This window comes from Haliotis rubra, unplaced genomic scaffold (assembly GCF_003918875.1).
Source record: "Haliotis rubra isolate DU_JTF1 unplaced genomic scaffold, ASM391887v1 Scf684, whole genome shotgun sequence".
Lineage (NCBI taxonomy): Eukaryota > Metazoa > Mollusca > Gastropoda > Lepetellida > Haliotidae > Haliotis > Haliotis rubra.
The window spans coordinates 479,977-499,523 of record NW_025767395.1 but is presented as its reverse complement, the minus strand read 5'-3'; the positions used below and the strand labels follow the sequence as shown (position 1 = coordinate 499,523).

General features: G+C 39.0%; 1 protein-coding gene and 1 long non-coding RNA gene across 2 annotated transcripts in view; both read right to left on the bottom strand.

Annotated features, from left to right (window-relative positions):
• LOC124258141 (cell adhesion molecule 4-like) overlaps window positions 1-19,547 on the bottom strand; it is an 87,391-nt gene that overhangs the window by 35,032 nt on the left and 32,812 nt on the right. The window lies entirely within an intron of this gene.
• Window positions 1,015-3,140, bottom strand: LOC124258146. Its single transcript, XR_006893513.1, has 4 exons — window positions 3,076-3,140; window positions 2,099-2,215; window positions 1,510-1,525; window positions 1,015-1,126 (listed from the first exon to the last, which is right to left on the bottom strand). It is a non-coding gene; the product is annotated as an uncharacterized LOC124258146 (long non-coding RNA).

Below are 19,547 nucleotides of genomic sequence, written 5' to 3'. Positions count from 1 at the left end.
ATAAAACGACAAAGAAAATATCATCTGCATAAAACGACAAAGAAAATATCGCCTGCATAAAACGACAAACAAAATATCATGTCTTTCAGTGGCATTTAGAAGTTGTACATTGATGTCCAAGATATTTTTATGGATTAAACTTCTTTTTTAATTTCTCTCACGACTACAGGAAGCTGTCGAGATAAGGAGACATAAACCAGCAATTAATCGTGATCAAGGTGTATACCTGCCAAGTGCGTGGGACCTCTTGATTAACTTTTGATGAACTTTAGATAAAAGAAAAAACGAGTCTACTATTCTTTTTGGTAACCTTTGTGTAATTAGCAGTTGTTGTGTATTGAAAATTCAACTTTCAACTCTATTATTTAGCATGAATTTTCATCATTATGTAATTAACTCTTCAAACTCACTTATACAGTACTCTCCCTAGTGTACTGTGATGTCACTTGCATTGTGACGTCATAACTCAGTTATGACGTCATAGTGACAACGTCATAGTCCTAACTGCCAGTTCACCTGATGAAGGGACCTGGAATGGTCTGGAAACGTCGTGAGAGAAATTAAAAAAGAAGTTTAATCCATAAAAATATCTTGGAAAACAAAATATCGTTTGAATTTAACGTCAGCATAAAGCTATCAAGAAAATATGGTCAGCCTACAGCAAAAACGAAAAGATCGTCTGCATAAAACTACAAACACAATATCGTCTGTAGAAAGGTACAAACACAATATCGTCTGCATAAACTGTTTCCTCACTAGACGCTGCACGCCGTACTGTGGTCCCGTGGTCGTCTGTTGGAGACGATGAAGGGTGGAGAGACGTATAGATGAGGAACTGTATCATCAGTTCACGCCCTACTGGTGTCGTGGTACTATGTGGGGGACGATGAAGGGTGGAGAGACGTGTAGATGAGGAACAGTATCGTCAGTATAGGCTTCACCTGTTGCTGTGGTCCTCAGTTATGAAGTTGAAGGGTGGAGAGACGTGTAGATGAGGAAGTGTTCCCTCAGGAGTCGCTCGTAATCATGTAGGGATAAGACATCCCCGTCGTTGTTGGAAGCACAAGGTACATCACTGAAGTCACGGGACAATCTCTCTGCCATCACAGTAAGATATTCACCACATCTGTAATTACAACATTACACTTACATTGCAGATAAAGTTGTCTTTCAAAGAAGTGTATGTATTTTGCTTTCATGCAGCGTGCAACAGAAATCATAAATGGATTGGAAATCTTAAAAAAGACCTCAACAGTGATCATAGATTTGGAATCCTTTCTTAACAAATCGTACATTTGTTACATAGATCCAATTGCAACTTTCTCCGTCATTTCCACAGATAATCTATACGGGCTTCGTTTATTCAGTTAGGGTCTAGTTTTCTGGGGTAAGTTGAGTAAATGGTGTTTAACACAGGAGATTGCAACTGGACACATATATGAGGGTTTGTTAACTGGTTATAAGCATACCTAACTTCAGCACTTAAGGTGAAACAATAAACTTATGTACCTTCTGTCCTGGTTTTCTGCAAATAAAGCAAAAGACAAACTTGTAAATTTCTAAACGGAAAGATTCGTCCACGTTTCCATTTATTGAATAACAGTTAGTGACTGAGTCGCTTTTAGCACAGACCATCAACATCACCAAAACCAGAACACCATAAATAGGACTTCACACATTGTACCCATGTGGGGAATCGAACCTAGGTCTTTGGCGTGAACGCCTTAACCACTTGGCTCCCAACTGCCCAAATTACTTAATCAAAACAGCGTTTACAAAATAAAATGGAAAAAAAAAATCAGCATATGAAGGTGAACTACAGACATGCCTGTTTGCTGTTTAACGCTGCATTCAGCAATATTCCAGCTATATTACGATTGTTTGAAATAATCAAGACTTGACAAGAAAACCCAGTGATTGATATCATGAGCATCGATTTACGCAATTGGGATACGGGAATATACATGCATGGCCATAACCAGCCAGCGTTTCTCACCTGTTATGACGAGCTTGCAAATAGGTTGTAGAAGACCAGCTCTGACCTGAGGAGGGATTGAAACTTACATTGCATTCAAAAAGATTCATGTATTCATCGTACCTTTTACGTCCTTGCAGACAAGAATAGTAACTGCTGCCACCACAACTGCCACGGCTGTGAGCATAATGGAGTAGACAGCTACGATGGGGACGATGTCGTCTATGTTTGCATCACCTTCTGATATAAAACAAAGTTAACACATATGTAATTAGTATGAAAATTTATATGAGAACGCAGAGACGAATTTGAATGATAAGAAATCTTCTGTTAATATGCCTTGTTCGTTTTAATGCATATATTGGTTTTAAAACATAAGGAGGAAATAGAGGAAGTTTTGGGGTTTTTTGTGTGTCTGTTTTGAATGAAACATCGATCCTTTTTATAAGCTAAAAGAGTCCTTCCTACATCGTATTTGAAACATAAAAGATTCGTCGTTAATATTCCTTATTCCTTTCAGTGCATAGATACTGGTTTTAGGACATTAGGAGGAAATACTATTTGTGTCTACTTTTTCAAAGAAACTACGATTCTTTATACGCTACTGGAACCCTGTCTACATCGCATAACGCAACAAAGGAAGCAAGCAATGAAGATGGAAGAATCATTCTTGATGTATGACGGGAAGTATGACCGTTACAGCTGTCCAGGCCAGTGGATATGTTTCCCCAACATGGCATATCACCGAATCTTGGTTATGTACATGGAAATTAAGAAGTATCATAAGTATCATTTATATAATATAAACGAATTTGACTGACGAAATGTTTATTTACAGTAGATTAACTATTCTATGATGGGTATTTTAAATCATATAATCGGTATTTTTCCCTTTCCTTGAAATATTACACAGTAACCTTGACGATTTGACTTATATCCAATGTATATTGGTTTTAGACACGACTCCTATTCCAGGCTTCAGGGCTTCAGACGGGAGATAGTTCGAGCTACATTCAATCGACATATCAGTACCATACACTCACAGTTCGAGTTTCACAGCCGTTACACATCATGCTTGTAGTTAACCTTTAGACACCAACCTTCTATTTCCTGGTAGCTCCCGTCGTTTTCGTCTTCCCTGTGATACGAAACCAAGCTGATAAAAATGAAAGGAAATTATAAAGCTGTGATGCACTCTAAATTTACATCGCTCTGAATCGTGCATAGTTTTGCTCTGATAGCTATGTCGGTTTGTTTGTTGTTTGACGCAACACTCATCAATATTCCAGCTATATGGCGGCTGTCTGTAAACAATCGAGTCTTGACCAGACAAGCCAGTGCTCAACAGCATAAGCATCGATCTACGCAATTGGGATACGATGATATGAGTCAACCAAGTCAGCGAGCCTGACCATCGTATCCCGTTTGTCAACTTTTACGACAAGCATGGGTTGCTGAGGATCAATTCTATATCAGATCTTCAGCTATGTATCACTGTGTGAGATGAAACATTTATTCATCCTACTTGAAGATTGATGAAGATACTCACCGCTGATGAACGTATCCACTCTCTGAAAGTGACAATGTTCAGCAGTTAATTATGCATACAAACTGCAAGGTTAATCACAGATGCCTGTATTATTGTGCACTGATCACATACCCGTACATGTTTGAATATAGTGCACTGATCTAGCACCGTAGACGCGATATATGGACAGCATCCGATACAAGTTTCAAGAGAAGGTCAGTCAGTGAGTGAGTGAGTTGGGTTTTCCGCGACTTTTAGCAATGTTACAGCAATATCACGACAGGGGACACAAGAAATGGGCCTGACACATTGATCCCATGTCAGGAATCGAACCTGGGCCTTCGGCTTTAACGCTTTAACCACTGGGCTACCCCAACGCCCAAGGTCACTCGGAGCTAATAGTTATGATAGGCCTTTAGTTTTTCTATGTTGACAGCTAAAATTCCAAGACTGTTTTCAGACATGGTACATAACATTGCCCATTTAATCATTCGCTATGACCTGTTTATCTGAACTAATGTATGTGACGTTTAAGGGTCTACGATGACGTACAACACCAACCTTCTATCTCCTGGTAGCCCCCGTCTGATTCTGCGTCAAGGATGTATGTGACAACGCTGGGGGAAAGAAATGTAGAAAGTGGTTGGAATCAAGGAATATTTATAAAGACAGTCCGCTTTCCTCAGAGTGTTGCAAATCACAAAATAGCTGTCAAAATGATATGAATGAACCACTGAGAAAATCAGTGAAGACACCAGGTGTTCACGAAAATGCAGGTAGTTCACGCCCTTGAAACATTTGCCTGGAAGAGTAATAACTGTCCAGCAGCTCATTGACTGTGCGCCATTGATTTAGATTGTGCTCGATATCACACAGCTATTGATTAGTGATATAGCCAGTCAAATTGTGTTGGTGATGAACTGTTTACCCAAAAGCCTTGAAGGATTGCAGATACTGCCAACTGTTTACCCAATAGCCTTACCATCTGGATAGCAGATACTGCCAACTGTTTACATGTTAGCCCTGAAGGATAGCAGATACTGCCAACTGTTTACCCAACAGCCTTGAAGGATATCAGATACTGTCAACTCTTTACCCAATAGCCTTGAAGGATAGCAGATACTGCCAACTGTTTACCCAACAGTCTTGAAGGATTGCAGATACTGCCAACTGTTTACCCAACAGCCTTACCATCTGGATAGCAGATACTGCCAACTGTTTACCCAACAGCCTTACCATCTGGATAGCAGCTACTCACCGGTTATTAGGGTATCCTCTATCTGAAAGTTATAATTGTGTAGATAAGTAAATGCAAAATGTTAAATGAAAAATATATGCTTAACGAATTGCTCGTATAATGGCATACCTTTGAAGTAGAAATAAATTATTAGAAATTGGTAGAACGATATGCGACAGTTTTTAGAACAAATGTCTTTCTTTTATAGACAGGTGATACCCGAACCTCTTGAAACCAAGGCCATGCTTTATTTAAGACTTTTTCCGTTACAGTTAGGATTAGGTGGAACGAAATATAATATGGTTCATTTAGAACAAATGCCTGTTCTCAGGCTGAGCAAATGTATCTTGATGTTTATATAAGAGAAATGAAATGTTGGACTGAAACACACACAAGAAAGGAGACGTCAAGAAGATAGCACCCCAGTTTTCAGTAATTTACATCTAACTTCTCATGTAAGCTTATAACATAGATATTTAGTTTTCACTCTATTTATGGGTGTGAAAGGTTTTGCATATGATCTCAATAATAGTGTCTCTTAAGCGTATAAGCCCTTCACGCCGAACATCTGAGTTCGATTCCCCAAATGGGTACAATGCCTGAAGCCCATTTCTGGTGTCCCCCTTCGTGATATTGCTCATATTCACTCACTATAAACTCTTCCTTAAAGGCTGGTCTCAGATTCAATTTCCCCGCATTTACTTCCTTAAATTAGAATAGTTACAATAAAGACATCACATCTAAAACCATATTAGTATTGCTTAACGTTTGTATAGGTGTATATATACTGACCAGCAATAAAAACGCAACTCAGAATTCATGAAAATTGTACTTTTTCAGCATGAGTTTGGATTTGATACTTTAAAACAAGTATGATGTGGTGATTATAAAGCATTCACCATTCAGGATGGTGTTCGAATCCATTTTTTGGGAGAAACAAGCAAGGAAGAAATGCATGACACACGCATTTCACAGCAACATGCCACGTGTAAGTGAAATGGAGAGACACCAAGCAATAGGCATGCTGAATGATGGAGTTCGACAAGTTCGTGTAGACCGACATTTTCAGGTGCACCCTTCGACAATAACTCGTCTGCAGCAACGGGTAGTGGCAACTGGCAGCGTTTCTGATCGCCCCGTTCCGGTACACCCCCCGTGTGACGTCACAAAGACAGGACCGGATAATCCAACTTCAGCACCTCCGGAACCGTCTGCAGGCGGCAGTAAGCACTGCTAATGCCGTGATTGGGTCTATGGGGCGCCCTATCAGCGAAAGGACTGTGCGCAGACGACTCCTAGCGGCAGGCTTACATTGCCGTCGACCTTACCGTGGACCCATTCTCACAAACAGACATCGACTGGAACGGCGCCGTTGGGTGACAATAACCATGGTTAAGCCAATTCTGTTATACGGCTGCGAAATATGGGGTTTTGAAAAACTGTAAGTCTATAGAATTCCTTGGGTACCATGTATCGCGTATTCAAAGCTGAACTTGTCTTTGAATATATCTCACATATATCCCTTTCTCCTTGGCTCTTAAATTTCTCTTGTTTAGAACTTCCTGCCATCGTTTACATATAGAAGTAACTTCCACTCGAAGAAAGAATGTGTAACCTCTGCTACACGTGTGATGTTGGCGATGAATTTCACTACATTTTTCTCTGCCCTTTCTTCAAACATCATATGAAGACTTATATCCCAAACCATTATGTTGAAAAACCCAACGTTTTCAGATTTCACGAATTGTTAAACTGTAAACGAATTAGTGTTTAAAGAAAATGTGTATATTTTGTAGTACTGTCATGAAAACTGTACAATCTTCCTTGTAAACCATCTCGCCATCCTATGTATTCTCAACTGTATATTTATTTGTACCTGTTATGTCGAGTACCCGAGCCTGAGCGGAATAAAAGTTCTGTTCTGTTCTGTTCTGGACAATGAAGGTGGGATGATGTCATCTTTTCAGACGAATCGAGATTCAGTGTGAGTTTTGATTTCTTGAATTGCGTATATTTTGCTTTTCAGTATTGGTATATATCAGTTGTGGGGGTACAACGTATTCTGAAGTAACCATTCAACCCCTCCCTCCCCGCCTACCTCGGCCAAAGCGTTGTCCCACACTGTCATATATAATTCAGTACATGTGAATATATATAGGAAGGGACGGTGGGGTAGAGTAGCGGTTAAAAAGTCCGCTCGTCACGCCGAAGACCGTACGATGCTGCCCTTGGGTACAATGTGTGAAGCCAATTTCTGGTGTCCCCCGCCGTGATATTGCGGAAATATTGCTAAAAGCGGCGTAAAACCATACTCACTCACATAAAAGAACGTGTCTATCTTTCTTATGCACTATCATCGTTTGACTGTTCATTTGAAAGCATTGGCCTTGCTATTCTATGGAGCCAACTATTTCCGGGTGACGATACACTGAACACACACATCGATTACGGGATGTAAACATGAGCATGTAGGTAATATATGAACCGCAACACGCTATTAAGTGAGATCAGTATTTGTAATTGCTGAACGAAAGTGCGAAAGGACTACTTCTGATAGGGACAACTATACGTGACTCTCGGGTAATCCTCATTCACTCTCATATCACACCATATTACCTCCACGTCTCTGTTTTCTACAAACAACAACGATGACGACAACGGCGATGACCACGATCAGGACGGAACAGACAGCAGCCACGGGGACGATGGAAACAGCACTAGATTCAGTAACTTCACGTGCTGAAACATTTCAGTATGCGTACGAGTATAATCATGTAACATCAAGCCTCTTCGGGAGCTTTTAACCCGATTCAAAACATATTAAATGGGTTGACACTTGCGATGTTCATCTGAAATAACCTTTCCGTGCCACGCTTTGTAAGTGATTGATGAGGTACGCTGTACATCCCAAACAACAACGTCATTGTCAACATCAGCTCCACAGGAGGACATGCAATGTCGGTAACATCTGTGTTCTCATTTGTGCAGGGTGAAGAAACGGAAATTTGTAACGAAACGTGTCAAATTATATTCCACATATAAATAGAGATTCAGGAGCACTGTATTCTGTAGGGCAGGTTTCTAATTGATTTATCGAATTAACGGAAACATTTGGGATTTTTGGAGCATCTCAAAGTTAAGACTCATTGGAGTGATAATGCCATCAGATCATAGTGAAAATTAAATTCTTCATCAATATTACGGTTTCAAATGGTTAGTCATTTTTTAATCTTTGAGTGCCATCTAAAGGGTCTTTGATTATTTTAAATATCTGGGTGTTCTAACAGGTGTTCCAGCAGGATCAGGTGTACGAAAAGGGGGCCGTCCCCCAAAAGAGGCGTCATCCCCCAAAATAGGTTGTATATAACAGATTCTATTACTGAAGTGTTGACTTACAGAAGACCTTCAGCGTCAGGTTCCGTGATGCACTCCCATAGCTGTTGTTGACGTGACACGTGTACAGTCCAGACACAGATACATCTACAGCTGGTATAGACAACACAGCCTCCCCCCTGTCCTGTATTCACCATCTGTCTGGAGATGTTCCACCAGGTTACAGTACAGGCAGGGTTACAGTCAGCAGAACATCTCACTGTTACAGGTTTCTCTTCTTCTACCTGCAGCTTGTCACTTGTGCCGTCAAACTGTATCTTGTCAGGTCCATCTGGAATGCATGTGAGATGGTCAGCTAAGAAGCTATTTCTGAGATATTAGTGCAGTTTGCTTCTGTGAATGAAGACATGTTGTTTGATTTGGCCTGTGGTCTTGGGATTCACAAAATAGTAAACGTCTCAGAACCATATCATTTTATGCTTTCCTCCCAAATAAGTGCAGACTACAAGTGGATTACCGTTGTCACTCACTCACCCACTCTGCTGCTATGTACAACTCTTGACAACATATCCAGGTGAGCTTACAGTGCAATTTCGATAGCCTCTGAAACTCTAAAACTTTGAATAGATCATTAAATCAGACCTGCTTATATTTCCTATTCGAACTTTCACAATAATCATGTCTGTTCTGTTTACACAGAGCACAGTACTTCAGCAAAGAAGGTTGTGACAAAACTATCACTCAGAAGCAGAGTTGCAAAGTTAAGATATACGAAGTTCTTATACCGTAAAGAAAGTAAGTTCTTACTCACAGAGAACATCCAGTACATGTCCGTGACTCCAGTCAGACTCCAGCCCCTCCTCCACAGTCTGGCAGCTGTACATGTCTCCCTGGTTCTCTCTGCTGATGTGGGTTATTGTCAGGTCATCTCCACCTGTAGGAGACTCATCACCAGATTCTACCCGGGTCCTGTCCCTCCTCCAAATGTAGGTCATGGTCAGTGGGGGATGGTCCGGGGGCAGACTCCGGGAGGACGAGGAGCATGTCAGGGTGACATTCTCACCTGATACAAGTGAGGCAGGTCCGGTGATGGTGGGTGTGGTAGGCTTCTCTGTGACAAATATAACAAATGTGCTGAGACCTTAACCCGAGTGCCATTGAAGAAGATTTTGCTGAAAGCTTTCATACTTGTATTTATATACTATTCATCATTATTATCTATCAAATGTTAAATAGTTAGTGCGTTCACTCGTCACGTGGAAGACCAGGGTTCGATTCCCTTCATTGGAACAATGAGTGAAGCCCATTTCTGATGTCATGATATTGCTGGAATATTGCTAAAAAACTCATTCATTCACTCACTCACTGAGTGTTCCACAGTTACAGCAGGGAATACATGTTGGCTGGATCCTAATACTCCTAACCGTTTTGTTGATTAAATATGATAGTTACCACACAACTACTGGCTGCCTCTACTGAAACGAGTTAAATGTATTTTCCGGAGAGAGGAGGGTCGACGGTTCCATTACCAGGTGAGTTATAGCAAGCGGCGTTAAAAGATGCAAGACTGATCGACTTGGATACACTCATCCATCTTAAACTGCGACACTGCTTTTTGACGGTGAACAAGCATAGTTCACATACACACATACATGCATACAACACACACACATGCATACAACACACACACAGACAACACACACATATATATAGATATATATATACACACATGCATACAACATACACATATACATACAACATACACACATGCATACAACAGACACACATGCATACAACATACACATATACATATAACACACACACATGCATACAACACACACAGATACATACACACAATTGCATACAACGCACACACATGCATACAACACACACACACGCATACAACACACACATACATACACTCGCATGCATACAACACACACATTCATACCACACACATGCATACAACACACACACATACATACAACACACACACATACACACACACACAAACACGCACGCATGCTCGGACACTCACACATACCTGGATCCATATATACAATAATCTAAACCCCAATTTCATCTCACCTAAAGTTCTTCTACTGCAATAGAAGATTGAACAGCTATTGATTTATGTTGGAGATACATCAAGACAGTCCAACTTTATTCTTCAAATAATATTCTGTTCATCCCATATCCTACTCACGTGCTACAACAAGGACCTGTCTGCATCCAGTAACTGTCTGTCCATTGGTTCCTTGACAGTAGTAAGTACCAGCGTCCTGTACAGTAACATTGTAGATGGTAAACCTCAGCTGTCCTGTCTGTGATGGTGAGTCCTCCCCGGTGTATCTCAACCTGGTCGTGTAGCCGATGAGACTGTTGTTGAGTACCCGTACACGGTGTGACTTAGGCTGGACCAGTAACAGTCTCACAGCTACCGAACCATTCACCAATACGTCATATGGGAAGCTGACATTCGCTGGGTTCATGGTTATGTTAACATCGTCGCCAACACGTGTAACAGTGTGTGGGTATCCAGTTGTTATGGAGGCAAGACCTGCACGCAAAACAAGTATTCGTCGTTAAAACAAGGTTAACAGCTGACAGAATTATTCAAGCATACCACACACATATAAGCCCCCAAACAAAGAGACAAGATCATGTAAGGAGGAAAGAACTTTTATGAACATGCGTTATAGAATTTTCTATGTGTTCAGTTGTCAAACTGACACAATTTTCCATTTTTAATGTAAATCTTTCGGAAAATGTAAATTAAATTCTTTTGAGGGGAGTCCATAAAGTGATATCGATGGACCCGATCGGTTGTACTTTAAAATATATTTCCCTTTATGCACTATACTTACATATCATACACACATTTCTAACATGTGGTCTACACTACGCTGAACATACTAACATTTCATATACTAATATGTGGTCTACACTACGCCGAACATACTAACATATCATATACTAACATGTGATCTACACTACGCTGAACATACTACCATTTCATATACTAATATGTGGTCTACACTACGCTGAACATACTAACATATCATATACTAACATGTGATCTACACTACGCTGAACATACTAACATATCATATACTTACATGTGCTCTACACTACGCTGAACATACTAACATATCATATACTAACATGTGGTCTACACTACGCTGAACATACTAACATATCATACAACATATGTGATCTATACGCTGAACATACTAACATATCATAAACTACACTACGCTGAACATACTAACATATCATATAACATATACTAACATGTGCTCTACACTACGCTTGAACACTACTAACATATCATATACTAACATGTGATCTACACTACGCTGAACATACTAACATATCATATACTAACATATGGTCTACACTACGCTGAACATACTAACATATCATATACTAACAAGTGGTCTACACTACGCTGAACATACTACCATTTCATATACTAATATGTGGTCTACACTACGCTGAACATACTAACATATCATATACTAACATGTGATCTACACTACGCTGAACATACTAACATATCATATACTTACATGTGCTCTACACTACGCTGAACACACATATTAATGCTAACATGTCTATACAACGCTGAACATACTAACATATCATCTAACATGTGCTCTACACGCTGAACATACTAACATATCATATACTAACATGTGGTCTACACTACGCTGAACATACTAACATATCATATACTAACATGTGATCTACACTACGCTGAACATACTAACATATCATAAACTAACATGTGCTCTACACTACGCTGAACATACTAACATATCATATACTAACATGTGATCTACACTACGCTGAACATACTAACATATCATATACTAACATGTTGTCTACACTACGCTGAACATACTAACATATCATATACTAACATGTGATCTACACTACGCTGAACATACTAACATATCATATACTAACATGTGGTCTACACTACGCTGAACATACTAACATATCATATACTAACATGTGGTCTACACTACGCTGAACATACTAACATATCATATACTAACATATGGTCTACACTACGCTGAACATACTAACATATCATATACTAACATGTGGTCTACACTACGCTGAACATACTAACATATCATATACTAACATGTGGTCTACACTACGCTGAACATACTAACATATCATATACTAACATGTGGTCTACACTACGCTGAACATACTAACATATCATATACTAACATGTGCTGGACTCTACACTACGCTGAACATACTAACATATCATATACTATACTATATGGTCTACACTACGCTGAACATACTAACATATCATATACTAACATGTGATCTACACTACGCTGAACATACTAACATATCATATGCTTACATGTGGTCTACACTACGCTGAACATACTAACATATCATATGCTAACATGTGCTCTACACTACGCTGAACATACTAACATATCATATACTAACATGTGGTCTACACTACGCTGAACATACTAACATATCATATACTAACATGTGATCTACACTACGCTGAACATACTAACATATGCATATCATACTAACATGCTGAACATACTAACATATCATATACTCTACACTACGCTGAACATACTAACATATCATATACTAACATATGATCTACACTGCGCTGAACATACTAACATATCATATACTAACATATGGTCAACACTACGCTGAACATACTAACATATCATATACTAACATATGGTCTACACTACGCTGAACATACTAGCATATCATATACTAACATGTGGTCTACACTACGCTGAACATACTAACATATCATATACTAACATGTGATCTACACTACGCTGAACATACTAACATATCATATACTAACATGTGCTCTACACTACGCTGAACATACTAACATATCATATGCTAACATGTGCTCTACACACTACGCTGAACATACTAACATATCATATACTAACATGTGGTCTACACTACGCTGAACATACTGAACATACTAACATATCATATACTAACATGTAACATGTGTCTACACTACGCTGAACATACTACTAACATATCATATACTAACATGTGCTCTACACTACGCTGAACATACTAACATATCATATACTAACATGTGCTCTACACTACGCTGAACATACTAACATATCATATACTAACACTACGCTGAACATACTAACATATCACTACATATGCTGAACATACTAACATATCATATACTAACATGTGAACATCTACACTACGCTGAACATACTAACATATCATATACTAACATGTGATCTACACTACGCTGAACATACTAACATATCATATACTAACATGTGCTCTACACTACGCTACGAACATACTAACATATCATATACTAACATGTGCTCTACACTACGCTGAACATACTAACATATCATATACTAACATGTGGTCTACACTACGCTGAACATACTAACATATCATATACTAACATGTGGTCTACACTACGCTGAACATACTAACATATCATATACTAACATGTGATCTACACTACGCTGAACATACTAACATATCATATACTAACATGTGCTCTACACTACGCTGAACATACTAACATATCATATACTAACATGTGGTCTACACTACGCTGAACATACTAACATATCATATACTAACATATGGTCTACACTACGCTGAACATACTAACATATCATATACTAACATATGGTCTACACTACGCTGAACATACTAACATATCATATACTAACATGTGCTCTACACTACGCTGAACATACTAACATATCATATACTAACATGTGCTCTACACTACGCTGAACATACTAACATATCATATACTAACATGTGCTCTACACTACGCTGAACATACTAACATATCATATACTAACATGTGGCCTACACTACGCTGAACATACTAACATATCATATACTAACATGTGATCTACACTACGCTGAACATACTAACATATCATATACTAACATGATGGTCTACACTACGCTGAACATACTAACATATCATATACTAACATATGGTCTACACTACGCTGAACATACTAACATATCATATACTAACATGTGCTCTACACTACGCTGAACATACTAACATATCATATACTAACATGTGGTCTACACTACGCTGAACATACTAACATATCATATACTAACATGTGATCTACACTACGCTGAACATACTAACATATCATATACTAACATGTGATCTACACTACGCTGAACATACTAACATATCATATACTAACATATGGTCTACACTACGCTGAACATACTAACATATCATATACTAACATATGGTCTACACTACGCTGAACATACTAACATATCATATACTAACATGTGGTCTACACTACGCTGAACATACTAACATATCATATACTAACATGTGATCTACACTACGCTGAACATACTAACATATCATATACTAACATATGGTCTACACTACGCTGAACATACTAACATATCATATACTAACATGTGATCTACACTACGCTGAACATACTAACATATCATATACTAACATGTGCTGTACACTACCCTGAACATATACTAACATATCATTTACTAACATGTGCTCTACACTACGCTGAACATACTAACATATCATATGCTAACATGTGGCCTACACTACGCTGAACATACTAACATATCATATACTAACATGTGATCTACACTACGCTGAACATACTAACATATCATATACTAACATATGGTCTACACTACGCTGAACATACTAACATATCATATACTAACATATGGTCTACACTACGCTGAACATACTAACATATCATATACTAACATGTGCTCTACACTACGCTGAACATACTAACATATCATATACTAACATGTGCTCTACACTACGCTGAACATACTAACATATCATATACTAACATGTGCTCTACACTACGCTGAACATACTAACATATCATATACTAACATGTGGTCTACACTACGCTGAACATACTAACATTTCATATACTAACATGTGGTCTACACTACGCTGAACATACTAACATATCATATACTAACATGTGATCTACACTACGCTGAACATACTAACATATCATATACTAACATGTGCTCTACACTACGCTGAACATACTAACATATCATATACTTAACATGTGTGCTCTACACTACGCTGAACATACTAACATATCATATACTAACATGTGGTCTACACTACGCTGAACATACTAACATATCATATACTAACATGTGATCTACACTACGCTGAACATACTAACATATCATAAACTAACATGTGCTCTACACTACGCTGAACATACTAACATATCATATACTAACATGTGATCTACACTACGCTGAACATACTAACATATCATATACTAACATGTGGTCTACACTACGCTGAACATACTAACATATCATATACTAACATGTGATCTACACTACGCTGAACATACTAACATATCATATACTAACATGTGATGGAACATACTATATGGTCTACACTACGCTGAACATACTAACATATCATATACTAACATGTGGTCTACACTACGCTGAACATACTAACATATCATATACTAACATGTGGTCTACACTACGCTGAACATACTAACATATCATATACTAACATGTGATCTACACTACGCTGAACATACTAACATATCATATACTAACATGTGATCTACACTACGCTGAACATACTAACATATCATATACTAACATGTGCTCTACACTACGCTGAACATACTAACATATCATATACTAACATGTGCTCTACACTACGCTACATACTGAACATCATAACAACATATCATATACTAACATGTACTAACATCTCTACACTACGCTGAACATACTAACATATCATATACTAACATGTGCTCTACACTACGCTGAACATACTAACATATCATATATACTTAACATGTGGTCTACACTACGCTGAACATACTAACATATCATATACTAACATGTGGTCTACACTACGCTGAACATACTAACATATCATATACTAACATGTGATCTACACTACGCTGAACATACTAACATATCATATACTAACATATGATCTACACTACGCTGAACATACTAACATATCATATACTAACATATGTTCTACACTACGCTGAACATACTAACATATCATATACTAACATGTGCTCTACACTACGCTGAACATACTAACATATCATATACTAACATGTGGTCTACACTACGCTGAACATACTAACATATCATATACTAACATGTGGTCTACACTACGCTGAACATACTAACATATCATATACTAACATGTGGTCTCACCTGAGGTAAGTGTGTTTGTTCAAAATTGCCGAAACTGGGTACAGCAGAAACTGGTTACCCTGTGAGATAAGTCATGTGACTATTAACCTTCTAGCGCCTTACAGGCAGCTTGGGTTATCCAGGGTAATAATAATCAGATTGTGTATTCAGCTTCCAGCGAGCAACTAGACAGATTGATACTAGGTGCTATATGAAAATAAAACATTTTAAATACTGGCTTGATAAGTTCATGTACTGACCTGCACGTAAAAAAATACCAGTCATCATTACTTACGATTACTGAGAGAATATCCCGTATTACTTGAGAAAACAGTCACAAGGTTGGCCATTTTCGAAGACAGATATACATACCACACACATGAAGTACTCCGGTCACAGTGTAAAACAGAAACATAGTCAGCAGCTGGTTAACACTGACAGATCTGAGCTGTTGATGTTTGTGTAGTTTCACTTGACACTATTTCCCTGTCACATGAACCATGTCCTTGCTTGTTGAAACAGTAGTGAATACGCCGTGTCGTTGCATTGGGCAGTTGAATATTGAATACTATGTTGTCATGAGTTGACTTGGCACTGCTGGGTCTGTCTACTCTGTGAACCATGTCCCTGCTTGTTGAAACACTAGTGTCGTTATCACTGGGTAGTCGAATATTGAATACTGTGTTGTCATGCGTGCTGGGTCTGTCTGCTCTGTGGTAGCCAAGTGGTTAAAGCGTCCGCTCGTCACACCGAAGACCCGGGTTCGATTCCCTACAAGAAGACCATTTCTGGTATCCCCCTGAAATATGGCGAAAAGCCAAATGGTTTAGTCACGCCGAAGACCCGGGTTCGATTCCCTCTATGGGTACAATGTGTGAAGACCATTTCTGGTATCCCCCGCCATGAAATTACTGGAATATGGCGAAAAGTGACGTAAAAAGATATTCACTCACTCACTCACTCACTCAATCTCATATGTACCCGTATTTACACTTTAACACTGCACTGCACATCAAGATGTAAACGTTACTATAGAGATCACTCCAAGTTTTCTTTCTTTAACGTCGCCCTTTGCAATAATCCAGCTATTCCAGTCTGTAAATGATCAGACAATCCAGTGATCAACATCATCAGCATCGATCTTCGCAATTTGGATACGATGACATGTGTCAACCGATCCCGTTGTCGCCTCTTACGACAAGCTTGGGTTGCTGAAGATCAATTCTAACCCGGATCTCAAAAGAAACAAAACGAGTGTTTGTCAGACTCCATTTATCTTACAACGAGTACAGTAATCTGTTTCCTACACAACCTAAAATCTCACCACTTTGGGATCAAATCGATGCATATTTACTCCTTTCTCATTGTATCGGCGCATTGATACATAACCCAACGTTATGAATGAGTGACGTCACTGGACTTACTACTCACTACACATACTATGTGTAACCCTCCACACAAAAAAACGTTGTGGTCATATTTGTGCATTTTCGAGGCAACATTCATGATGTAAACAAGATAAGATCAAAGAACTTCTCAAAAACCATGACGTTGCAACTGTAAATCATTCTTTCGCAGGAAGATTATTTCACAGTGTGACGTCATTATTATCGTTCTGAACATGTGCTAGGTGACGTTAATTTCATTTGAATTCAGTCGACATCGAAGGATAGTGCTGGATTTTTTGGCACATGGGGGATCTGCTCAGCAGCCAGGTATGAACCCCATTGAACAACTCTTAGGGGGTCATGGGCAGCTGTTTTTCGTGCGAGGGGTGGCTACACCAGGTACTGATGTGGTCACCAGTGTCGGTTCACACAATCACAAAAAGCAATAACTAAGAATTTTGGTGACAATATTCATATTAGTGGCGTTGTCATGGTGACCATATTTTCAGGCATTGTTTTCATTCAAGTTTCTAGTTATTTTCTCTCTCAGATTAATAGACTGATTACCGCATTTTCAACATATTTAAGCCAGTCGTTAGATCAAATAATTGTTTACTCTTACAATTCAAGAAATTCTTTAGTTCCTTCAACAGATCTCAAGTATTTAAATTAACTGACATCTTGAAGTTTTATGTCTTAGACTTTTCTCATTATCTACTCTCTTCTTATTACAGACATCTTTCCATTATGATTTCAATGGACCAGATTCTACGCCAATTCGGTAGGTTCCAGGCCTGGACGTTGGTGCACCATTGAACTCGATGTCGACGATGTTGTTGTCGAAGCACAGGGCCAAAATAAGGTCTTCTGGCACGTAAACCAGCCTCTCTCAACCTGTTCCTGGCGGTCTGTGCAGAAAGCCTCCTCAATCCGGGTATTTGTCGAGCGGTACTGGTCGCCGTAGCTGTTCGATGACGCAGGTGATGTTATCGGATGTAGCGATCCTGCGCCGCAGTGGTCGCTCGAGGTCGCCCACTACGAGGGGCATCTGCTACCGCATTTTGCAGACGATATCTCTCCCAGAGCCGTGAAATGGTGCTTTGGTGAACATTCATGCATCGGGCAACTGTACGTTGAGACTGGCCAGCTTCAAGCAAACCAATGGCGATATGACGGTTGGCTTCACTTAGACGTGTCATTTTGCGTTCGTCAACAACATTCCAAATACAGTGAATAATCGACAGACAGCGATCAACCTCTCATACCCATCATTGAGACTATCTGATCCCCAACTTTCATGTGCATTGCATGTGATTTCTGTATTCTGTGACACTACACGCCGAAATTGAAAACCATGCTGTTAAATACGGGTATTTTACGGATGGGGCGTTTTGTTGTGATGTTTCAAAACATAAACACCATAGGACTCATAAACAAGCAAAACCTTTTGTAAAATGAATCACGTTTTAATTCGTTGCTACATGAAATTGCTATTTTCATGGTGCGTTTCTTTTTTGGGAGAGTAGATATACATTCAATAGCTGAGATAGATTCGCCTGTAACTTGGCCGTGAAAATGTCAGCAAATCGAGTACCCCAGATGTATTTTGTATCGAGCTAGTAACATCCATTTTATTATCTTTAATCTTTCCATACAAGATTTACTCGAAACTGGTCAAAGGTCAGAATAGTAAGGCGAAGCCAATTATTTTAGCACACTCAAGTACACACTGGGGCACACATAAAGATCCAGTTAAAGTCAGAACACGTGTATGCTCCAGGGGCTCAGTCTGCTACAACACAGCCCAGCATCTTGCCA